The 12112-nt window shown below is 37.6% G+C and overlaps 1 long non-coding RNA gene and 1 pseudogene across 3 annotated transcripts in view; one reads left to right on the top strand and one right to left on the bottom strand.

The window, feature by feature from the left end:
- Positions 1-12112, bottom strand: part of LOC137205656 (uncharacterized) — a 734230-nt gene that overhangs the window by 672909 nt on the left and 49209 nt on the right. The window lies entirely within an intron of this gene.
- On the top strand, positions 7105-7937 carry LOC137205751 (ubiquitin thioesterase OTUB1 pseudogene; annotated as a pseudogene).

Raw genomic sequence — 12112 nt, 5'->3', positions numbered from 1 at the left:
CTTTAAGTAAATTATGTTCCCAGAAATTTCCAAACAATAGGGTAAATGAAAAAAGAGATGGGTTAATTAAACCTCCTTGAAAAGAATAAAGGAAACCCTGGCATCCAAAGGTTAAATATCACTTCTTCCACTAAATATTAGCAAGAAAAAGGTACTTCTATAAGCTGGAAAGATAACCTGTATCTAGGACAGTCCTGACATAGGAGCTTCTCAACTTTGCTTTGAAACAGATTAGAGCCCAATTTAACGAAATTTTAATATGGGGGGAGGAGAGTCATAAGACTGACATTGAATAGGGCCATTTGATTCTTAAGACTGGAAATCTATTTTCCTTCCTACCAGGAGACTCTTAGCGTGAAAGTGTTTTAAACAGTGCCATTCCTTCATCCAGAACAATTGCTATTTAACTGGGGGAAAAAAAATAAAGACAATAGTTGTCAGTAGGCTATCCAGGACACAAATATATTTAGAGAAAGAAATGTAATGTTTATTTCTGGACTGTAGCACAAGCATAAAATACCAGTGAGGCAGTTTCATGCCAACCCTTTTGCAAACATTTCACCAACAGCACTTGACTCTTGGCCATAAAAAGTTAAATGTCCAGTGGTTAGAGCTATCATGAAAAGGTCAAATGGAGATGAGAAATCTTGGCCCTGTACCTTGACCACCTTCAAAATTTAAATACAACAAAGTTCTGCACCCCTAAAAATAAGTGTTTATATCCTGTAAGTTTACACAGTCCAAGGACAACCACCACCTTATTTCTGAATGGTGAACATGTAAAAAATAAATATTATAGCCCATTTAGCTTAGTGATGGCTAAAAGCATGGGACCGAGTTCATATGAGGAATGGAAAACTTACTTCATCAAAGTGGCTGGAAACCTTGAACTTCCTCCTAGATGCTTCTGCATTAAATGGCCCAAATGTAAATTCCATTCCAATTTTGTTGTTCTTGGCTAACCATGTTCTAAAGGTAACTACCAGCCTATGACTTCAGATAAACCTTGCTTCCACAAAATTTAGTGCTTATCAGATCTGAAGTGATTTACTGGAATAGATGCCTCAGCTCTGCCTTTTCCGTCCTCCCAACCATATAGTTTCTCTCTTCATGAAAGAACTCAACCTCAAAAAGGTGGGCTCAAGAAGAAAGTCATGCAAACTAATCTACGGTGATGGAAAGCGGATCCACGGTTGCCTAGGGCTGGAATGGAGTGGGAAATGACTGCAGAGACGCAGGAGGGATCTTCTGGAGGTGGTCGAAATGCCCTGCACCTTGATTATGGTGGTGACTACAAGGATATTACATGGGTACAGTTTACTGTACATACAGTATACTTCAATCCAGTTGACTCAACAAAAAAAGAAGCAATTAAGACATAGGTGTCACACTCCCGTGAGACAGAATTTCATACAGAAGCATAGTGGGACACCTAAGAAGGAACCCAGCTCCACATTAATTTCATAACAAGGAAAATCTAAACACTATTTAGTTTGTATTCTTAATCGGAGAGTAAGCAAGGCCTAAATTACATTCTTGCCCAGGTGAGGACAAGAAGTGTCCTGATAAAGTAGGGGTAAGTAACATCATAATTACATGAGAAACTAACTCTGGATTAATTACTCATCTGGGGTCAGTTAAAAAGAAAAAGAAAGAAAGAAAGAAAGAAAGTTTCCAATTCTCTGGGGAATTATTGAGCGATGTACCTCTTGTCTTAGTTTAAGATTTCCCAAAGTTCCTGGAACCATCACCTTAATGCTTCTTTACATATTTCTCAAAGACACAAATATCTGTTCACAATTCTGAAAATTATTGTTTGCAGGACAGAGGCTGTGTTCGTGAACATAAGTTCAGCTTCCCAAAGACAATAAAGGCAGTTCAGTGGTGGATATTTCTTCTCCACTGCCAGTCAATTATGGCTCATTAAACAGAAGATGAGACACAGTCAGAGAAATATAGGAGGGTGCTGCTTTAAGAGGTTGGTATCACAAGAAAATTCTAAATTACAAAACAAATACAAATTACAAATCTAAATTAAAAATAATTGTTCCCCTTCAAGAGGATTTTGTACTCTATAAAACTGGTATAGACCAAAACTATGCTTTAAATACAAATCTCCTTCAGTCCATTTAAAATGTTATTTAATTTTAAATCATTCAGAGAAAACTTCAGGAATATCTTGAGTATAAAGCAATTTGATTATGAACAGGTGTTAATGTATCCCCCCAAGAACACACAGCATACTTTCTTTTTAAAAAAAATCAGCAGATATCACGTAATTGCTCTAATTTTGGCCTCTGTGACATTCCTAATGTCAGGCAACGGGAAATGCAGATTGCCCTATTTTGGATGGGAAGTTGAATGCTGAGAGCTTAAGTGATTTTCCTAGAGTTACTCACCAAATTAGTAGAGATGGCCCAATAACTGACTTCCAAATACAGTACTGTTTCACTAGACAAATGCTCCTTCCTTCTGTAGTTATATTTGAAAAATACCATTTCCACGTTGTCTTTTATTCTTTTCAAAGAGCTTCTCATACATTATACATTCATTAATTTATTCACTCATTAAAGAAACATTCATGGGGCTTCCCTGGTGGCGCAGTGGTTGAGAATCTGCCTGCTAATGCCGGGGACAGGGGTTCGAGCCCTGGTCTGGGAGGATCCCACATGCCGCAGAGCAACTAGGCCCGTGAGCCACAACTACTGATCCTGCGCGTCTGGAGCCTGTGCTCCGCAACAAGAGAGACCCGTGCACCACGATGAAGAGTGGCCCCCGCTTGCCACAACTAGAGAAAGCCCTCGCAGAAACGAAGACCCAACACAGCAAAAATAAATTAATTAATTAATAAACTCCTACCCTCAACATCTTCAAAAAAAAAAAGAAACATTCATTAAAAATCTACTAAATGCCAGTCCCCAAATGAGCAACACATGACCCTACCTTCAAGAGTCTTAGATTGTAGTTGGGGTAAAAGATATATAAACACTTATAACCAAATAGTAGAGTCCAATGATATAGGTAGGTGTAGGTGTTAAGATAACACTGAGGAGACTTATTAGTTAAGCCAGCCTCTTGTTGCCAAGAGAAATTAAAGAATTCTTGAAAGAGATAACATCTGAGCTGAGTTATGAAGACCTTGTTAAAGTTAGCCAGGAGAAAGAAGTGGTAGAGAGGTATGTGTGCGAAGGAGGGTTGGGGGTAATGGCAATAGAATAAAGGAGGATAAAACGAAGTCCCAACATTTTAAAGGAACTTAGGAAATAGAGCATTTGCATTTGAATGATAAACAAGTAAAGACTCAGGGGTCTGAAGCAACACACACAAGCTCTGTTAGTTGACAGCAATTAGTTGATTCTGGCTTCTACTTAGCTCTTTTTCCAATATGCCTCACTGCCAATTCAGGTGAAAACAGTAATTAAATGTTTGCTTTTTTGTAAAAACATGGTTTGTTATTGGTCTTGTTTCACCTTCAAAAAAATATAAAATACTATATCAGAATAATAATTTTTGAAAACATTAATTTGTAGTTGAGACCATCACCATCCATGTCATTTGTTTCCAAATGGTCCCTACATATTATTTCAAAATAAACCAGGGAGTAGATCCTGTCTCTGTAGTGCAAATTGGGGGTGTTAGGGTTGGGAGAAAAAAGGCTAAGAGAAGAAAATTAACTTGACAAAATCACATGGTAAGTGGCAGAGTGCACACTTGAATCCAAGTTTTCTGAATTCCCAGTTCAAGGTCTTTCCACTATACTCCAAGTTATCTCTGTGAAGCATGCAAAGGAGGATTTTTAGTATTTTTTGCCTTAATATGTCACTGTTCATTTTTCATTATTAATGTAATACACGCCCATTATTCCTCACCTTAAAAATCAGAAGTATTATTACTGTGGGTGGGGGAGGGAGTTACATGGTGGTAAAGAGGTCAAATACTTAGAACCTTCAAACAGAAGCCACTAATGTCCATGTTACCATAAAGCTACACACCTATAATGTCACAGTTAAAACATGCAAAAAGATTAAATCTACTTCTGATGTTAGAAAATAACAGCTTTTATCCACTTGTTCCAAACACCCCCTTCTAAGACACAGGGTGAAAAATCTTTGCCTTACTTTGGTACCGTAAGTTCAGAGGAAGAAATAATTTGCCATGTGATTTTTCAATCACCCAGCTAAATTCAAGTTCCCTTTGACACTGATGCTATTCCCAATTCAACACTGCTAAATTTTAACTACCCTCCCTTTCAATTAGCTGGGTTTCCGTTTGCTTACTTTGTCCGTGGTTATAGCCTTCCCTCATGGACCTAAGATCACTGTTTTCCTTCCTCTTTATGCTCTGTGAGCATCAAGTATCATGGGGCATGCGTGTAATTGTCAGTGTGAAAAAGCCAGCTGGAGGTATCACAATCATGTCAACATACCAGCCAGCAAGAAAACCTCCAAGGCGATTGTTTCTATTTAGATATAATATTACATGGATTGAAAACTGCTGCTCCTACAAACTTCTGAGTGATAGTACCATGTTTTCATACTTTTATACAATCAACTAATAAAAATGTGTGTGTATATATATGCATAAATATTATATATTTACATATATAAATACATATAATTGTACCAAAGAAAATAAAATTCATCATTCAGAACATATGCAGAATCAGAAATTATTTAATTACCTATACTACAAAAGATGGAATCTTAGGGCTCTGAGAGACTGTGAGAGGTTAAGTAAAGCAGATCAACTCACTTTCTAAGAACTGAGGTGAAATTCATCCAACAAAGACGGCTGTTTTCTCTCAGCAGAAAATTCTCCAACCTTAGAAAGTCTCTCTTTAGGTCTACCTTGATATCATGTGTGGTGTCCCATGTTCTTCCTGGGTACCAATGTCTTGTTCAGTAATCACTTAATCTCCCTTCTATTGCTCAAAAACAGTGAAAAACAGAAAAGAGTTTCACTACCACCATGTAATATTCTTACGTATTCAGAGCTAGCGGCCGTAGATAAGTGGAACAGAAAATGTAACAAGATGGAGAAAATTTTATTTTCTATATCTCCTCTAGGGGAGAGAAATATATGTGGGAAGAAAAAATACTTTGCTAACTCCTGGGATGACGGTGAAGGAAGTGAGGCAGGCATTCTACAGTAACAATAGACAGTTGACAAGCTACCCTCCAAGAAGATTCAAATCTGGTCAACTGTAGACCTACCTGTGCTGACAGAGGATGCACATTTGGAGCAAAAACTAGATTGTTCAGGATGTTAGAAAAGGATTGAGAAATGCCACAATAATCTCCTTCTCCTGCCTTCCCCTACATAGCACAGTGCTTTTACCCTAGTTAACTGTGGAACAAAGCCGCCAAGTTATTATCCTGCCAAGCAAGCCTACATGTCTTAGTCCAGCTACCTGGCTGAGTAGCCTGGAAACTTGATGACTTTGAATAAGGAACCTGAACCTTCTTTGCCTAGCTCTGAACTAAGCACTTGATATAAATCAATGATTTCTAAAATTTTTTAAGCTAAAAATTCTTGATTCAAATGAAAACTTACCGTTAAAAAATAATAATAATAGTGACAAACTCTGAATGACAGGTGAAAATGGAGGAGAGTGACAGTAAAGAGCCTCAAACATTCTGAGTGTCCCTGAGGGAATGCCATGGAACCCCTGGTGCTCTGGGGAGAAGGGTTACAAACTACCAGACTACATGATCACAAAAGCTTCTTCCAGTTGAAATTGTAGGAGTCTCTTAAGCCTTTCCAAAAGAATGAAGTGGTTAATTTTAGAGTGGGAGTGACATTGGCAAAATGGCAGAGCTCTCATTTCCCCACACACAAAAAAAAACGTTGAAAAACAAGAAGAAATTGTTAGAATCAACTTTATCAGAGCTCTGGAAAACAGTCAAAGGTTTACAGCAACTAAGTGGATGTCGAATAAAAAAAAAAGGCAACTTTGAGACAGTAGGAAAGCTTTATGGCATTTTTACTCATTCACGCGCCATCCCCTCCCCAGAATGGTGGTGATATCAAAGCAGCAGCAATTCAGATTCCCACCATAGGACCCTGGTCCCTGGTTCAGCAGGGAGCAGAGTAGAAATTATCCACCAAGTGTGACCTGAAGGACTAGTACAAGGCGCTCACCTCTGTTTCATCTAACTAGAAACTCAAGCCATAAAAACAGTGGGTATTGCTCAAAAACACAGCCAGCCAAACTAACAAACCTCAGTTGCCTGGGGCAAAGGATTATAGTCAAAACATACAAAAGACCACCTAAGGCCTGAGAACAAAAGCTGAGGAGAGTTTCTTTAGTAAATTAGAACATGTAAAAGCAGGCATATATGCAGGGAAATACAGAAAATCATGTGCATGTCCAGAGTATGATGAATGCTCAGAGAAGACTTGAGAATACACTAAGCTTTTACCTCAGACAGATCCCTACAGTCAGTGCAAGCCTGCCTGAGTGCTGAAGGAGTGCCCTGGCATAGAGTCAACCTGAAAATACTTGGAGAGGTGTTGTTTGTTCAGCACTGGCATTCAAAGAAATCCATGTCAAACTTCTAGCTGAACATAAGCTAAGGTATAAAGACCACAGTGGCCACACACAACAAGGAATACACAACAAGCCTTTGCAAAAACAGTTTGGGGAAGTCATCAAACAAATGAACTACAGCATTCAGCAAACAAAAAAATCATCAAACCCTAGGGAAAGGGGGTGAATCTGATTTCCAGATTGCAGGAGATGAGAGAGAGAAAGGGGCAGAAAAAAATATTTGAAGAAATACTGGCTGAAAAGTTCCCAAATTTGATGAAAAACATGAATCTATAAAGCCATGAAGCTCAACAAATCCCACGTAGGATAAACTCAAAGAGACATACACTGAGACACATTAATAGGCCACAACACAATCCTCAATAAATTTTAAAACATTTAAATCATAGAAAATATATTGTCCGATCACAATGAAGTTATAGTTTTGTAAGAAAACTGGAAAATTCGCCAATATATGGAAAGCACACTCTTAAGTAATCACTGGGTCAAATAAGAAATCACAAAGGCAATTAGAAAATAATTAGAGATGAATTAATTAAAAAAAAAAAAAACTTATGGAGCAGAAGAAGAAACATCTGGGCAGCAGCTCCAAAGGTGTTAACTGTCTTGTCTGTGCTGAAGCCATCACGGGTCAGCAAGAGAATGCTGTGCAGAACTCTCTGGTCTCTGAGCATCTGGAGCTCTCAGTTCTGTGCAAAGAGTATGCTGAGGATGACAGTGTCTAGCAGCATGAGATCAAGAACCTCCACGAAAAGTAGTTGTATATTGGCAAGATCAGGCCTGATGGGAACTGTATCTATTGAGCTTTCAGATTCTCCCACTTGGAGGCACTGCTGGATGACAGGAAGGAATTGCAGTGGTTCAAGGATATGCCTGCTAAGAGCAAAGAGGACCTGGTGTCCCAGGGCTAGGTCCACTGTTGAGGCTTTCCACAACATATCCATGAACTTGACTGAGCATGTAGAGAAGTGAACCTCAGTAGCAGACCTGTTGGCCTCCTTCAAAAACCAGAGTAACTCTGATTACCTGGTGGTCTGTCTGGGGCTGCTCACCTCAGCTACCTGCAGCTTAAGAGCAAGTTCTTCAAGCACTTCATGGAAAGTGGGAGAACTGTCAAGGAGTTCTGCCATCAGGAAGTGGAAGCCATGTGCAAGGAGAATGACCACATCCACATCATCACACTGACTCAGGCCCTCAGCATCTTCATCCAGGTGGAGTACATGTCCTGCAGTGATTATGGCACTACTGACACACACACATCTTCCTCAAGGGCTCAGAACCCAAGGTCTAACTTCTCTACTGACCTGGACACTATGATATTATCTATAAAAAAGGTTGGCTCCGGCCTGCTACTGCACTGCCTGCCCTGCCCTCTGCCAGGTGCTAGACATGTACAGAAGGCTTTTTGTGGTTTTAAAAAGGTCATATTTTACTCTTCCCACTTTCCCTGTCATAAAATCTTCCATGTTTTGTTAAAAGGGATGCTGGTGGTAAAAAACCAAAACCAAAAACAAACAAAACTCATGGGATGCAGTGAAGGCAGTATTCAAAGAGAAATATATAACTCTAAACATTTACATTTAAAAAAAAAATCTCAAATCAATAAACTAACTCTGTACCTTAAGAAAGTAGAAAAATAAGAGCAAAGTAAAACCAAAGCTAGCAGAAGTAAGGGAGTAATAAAAATCAGAGTGGTATCAATAACAGAATAGGAAAATAATAGATAGAATCAATGAAATTGTAAGTTGGTTCTTTGAAAAGGTTAACAAAATTGACAGATCTTTAGCTGGACTAACAATAAAAAAAAGAAAGAGAACACAAATAACTAAAATCAGAAATGAAAGGGGATATTATAAATGATTTTTACAGAAATATAGAGGATTGTAAGAGAATACTATGAACAATTTACTCCAACAAATTATATAGCTTAGGGGCTTCTCTGGTGGCGCAGTGATTGAGAGTCCGCCTGCCGATGCAGGGGACACAAGTTCGTGCCCCGGTCCGGGAAGATCCCACATGCTGCAGAGCGGCTGGGCCCGTGAGCCATGGCCGCTGAGCCTGCACGTCCAGAGCCTGTGCTCCACAGCGTGAGAGGCCACAACAGTGAGAGGCCCGCGTACCGCAAAAAAAAAATTATATAGCTTAGATAAAATGGACCAATTCCTAGAAACACAAATTATTTAAACTCAGGAATAAAAAATCTCAACAGACCTATAACAAGTAAAGAGATCAAGACAGTAAACAAAAACCTCCCAACGAAGAAAAGTTCAGGACCAGTTGGCTTCACTGCTGAGTTCTACCAAACATTTAAAGAATTAACAACAATTCTTCTCAAGCTCATGAAGAAAATAGAAAAGGATGGAACACTTCCTAACTCACTCTATAAGGCCAGCATAACCTCAATACTAAAGCCAGATAAAAGACATCAAAAGCAAAGAAAACTACAAATCAATATTGTTTATGAATATATATGTGAAAACCCTCAATGATATTATCAAACAAATCCAACAGCGTATCAAAATAACTATGTATCATGACCAAGTGGGATTTATTTCAGAAATGCAGGGTGGTTAAACATGAGAAAAATCAATCAATGTAATACACCACATTGACGAATGGGGGGGAAAAAACACATGATCATCTCAATCAACCCAAAAAGGCATATGACAAAATATAATATTCTTTCATGATAAATCACTCAGAAAACTAGAAATAGAAGGAAACTTCCTCATCATGATAAAGGGCATTCATGAATACCCACAGCTAACATCACACTCAGTGGTGAAAGACTGAAGGTTTTCTGCCTAAGATCGGGAAGAAGACAAGGATGCCCACTTTCGCTATTGCTATTCAACACTGTACTGGGCAATTGGACAAGAAAAAGAAACAAAAGTCATCCAAATTAGAAAGAAAGAAGTAACACCTCTATTCACAAATGGCATGATTCTAAATGTAGAAAATTCCAAAGAACATACAAGACAGTTTCTAGATCTAATAAATGAATTTAGCTAAGTTGCAGAGTACAAGATCAACACACAAAAATTAGCTGTGCTTCTGTACACCTGCAATGAATAATTCCAAAAGGAAAGTAAGAAGCAATCCCATTTACAGTAACATCTGAAGAATAAAATATTTAGGAATACATTTAACCAAAGAGATGAAAGACTTGTAAACTGAAAGCTACTAAACATTGCTGAAAGAAAAGGAAAGACATCCTATGTTCATGAGTTAGAAAGGCAATACCGTTAAGATGGCAATTCTACTCAAAGCAAACTACAGATTCAATGCCATCCCTCTCAAAATTACAACAGCCTTTTATGCAGAAATGGAAAAGCTGATCCTTCAAGTTCATATGGAAGTGCAAAGGGCTCCAAATAGCCAAAATAATCTTGAAAAGAACAAAGTCAGAGGACTCAGGTTTTTTATTTCAAAACTTACTATAAAGCTACAGTAACCAAAGCAGTTTGATAGTGGCTTAGGGGTAGACATAAACACCAATGGAATAGAACTGAAAGTCCAGAAATAAATGCATACATCTAAGGCTGCTTTAACTTTTGACAAGGATGCCAAATCTACTCAAAAGGAAAAAGAACAGTCTTCAACAATAGTGTTGGTACAACTGAATTTCCACATTCAAAAGAATGAAATTGGGCCCCTATTTCACATCATATACAAAAATTAACTCAAAATGGATCAGTAATCTAAATACTAGAGCTAAAAGCATAAAAGTCATAGTGGAAAACATAGGGGTAAATCTTCATGACTTCTGATTTGGCAGTGAATTCTTAACAATCACACTAAAAGTATGAGAAACAAAAGGAAAAATAAATAAATCAGATTTCATCAAAATTAAAAACTGTGCAGCAAAGGACATTATCAAGAAAGTAAAAAGTCACCTTACAGAATGGGAGAAAATATTTGTAAATCTTACATCTGATAAGGGTATAAGATCTAAAACAGACAAATACCCACTACAATTCAACAACAAAAAGACAAACAGCCAATTCAAAAATTGGCAAAGAACTTGAATAGACACTTCTCTGAAGATGATATACAAATGGCCAATCACGTGAAAAGATGCTCAGCATCATTAATCACTAGGGAAATGCAAATGTAAATCACAGTGAGATACCGCTTCACACCTACTAAAATGGCTCTAATTTAAAAACAGAAAATCATAAGTGTTGACAAAAATGTAGAGAAATTGGAACCTTCATACACTGCTGATGGAAACGTAAAATGGTGCAGCTGCTTGTGAAAAACAATTTGGTGGTTCCTCAAAAATCTCAACATGAAATAACCATATGACCTGGCAATTCCACTCCTAAGTATATACCCAAAAGAATTCAAAACAGGGACTGAGACAAATACTTATGTGCCAGTATTTATGGAGGCATTATTTATAATAACCCAAAGTATCCATCCATGGGTTAATGGATTAATAAAATGTAAGATATAGCCATCCCTCGGTATCCTTGGGGGGATAGGTTCCAGGACCCTCTATGGATACCAAAATCCACTGATGCTCAAGTCCCTTATTAAAAATGGTGTACTATTTGCACATAACCTATGCACGACCTCCTGTATTCCTTAAATCATCTCTAGATTACTTATAATTACTTATAATACCTAATTACGTGAATGTTACGTAAATAGTTGCTGGCATGCAACAAATTTAATTTTTGCTTTTTGGAACTTTCTGGAATTTGTTTTTTTTAGTATTTTTGATCCGTGGTTGGTTAAATCTGAGGACGTGGAACCCACAGATATCGACTGACAACTGTATACTCACAATGGAATACATTTAATCATAAAAAAGAATAAGTTCAAATACATACTGCAACATGTATGAACCTTGAAAACATGCTAAGTGAAATAAGCTGGAGACAAAAAGACAAATACTGTATGATTTCAGTTGTATTAAATATCTAAAATAGGTAAATTCATAGAGATAGAACATAGATTAGATGTTACCAGGGATTCGGTGGTGGGAAGAATGCTGAGTGGTTGCTTAATGGTTACAGAGGTTCTGCTTGGATTGAGGAAAAAAACTGGAAATAGATAGTAGTAAATGACTGCACAACATTGTGAATGTAATTAATGTCAATATATTGTACACTTCAAAAATGGTTAAAATGGCAAAGTTTGGAATATACATTCTACCACAATAAAAAAATTTAATAGGGTGAGATTTAAGGAGGCTGTTCAATATTCCTTAGTGCTTCACCTTTATTTCTGTTTTGAGTCACTGGGTTAGTGGTGCCTCTGTAGTATATCCAATAATCTAGCAAAGTTCTCCTTAAGCTAGCACAAGAAAATCTATGGAAGAAGAAGTGGAATGTGTGTGTGTGTGTGTGTGTGTGTGTGTGTGTGTGTGTGTGTAATGGCCTACTCTTTTGCATTCAGAAATATAATTATTTATCCATAAAGCAACATAGAAATGAATAAAATTAATGTACAAATATAAACACTGCATATAAACACATAAGGTAAAGGGTATACAATGTTTTTGATGCACTAAAGCTTCTGTTATTATAATTTTGCATGTGTTTTCCTGCTTTT

The sequence above is a fragment of the Pseudorca crassidens genome, chromosome 14 (genome assembly GCF_039906515.1).
Source record: "Pseudorca crassidens isolate mPseCra1 chromosome 14, mPseCra1.hap1, whole genome shotgun sequence".
NCBI classification, from domain to species: Eukaryota; Metazoa; Chordata; class Mammalia; order Artiodactyla; family Delphinidae; genus Pseudorca; species Pseudorca crassidens.
This window is presented reverse-complemented; position numbering and strand designations above follow the sequence as displayed.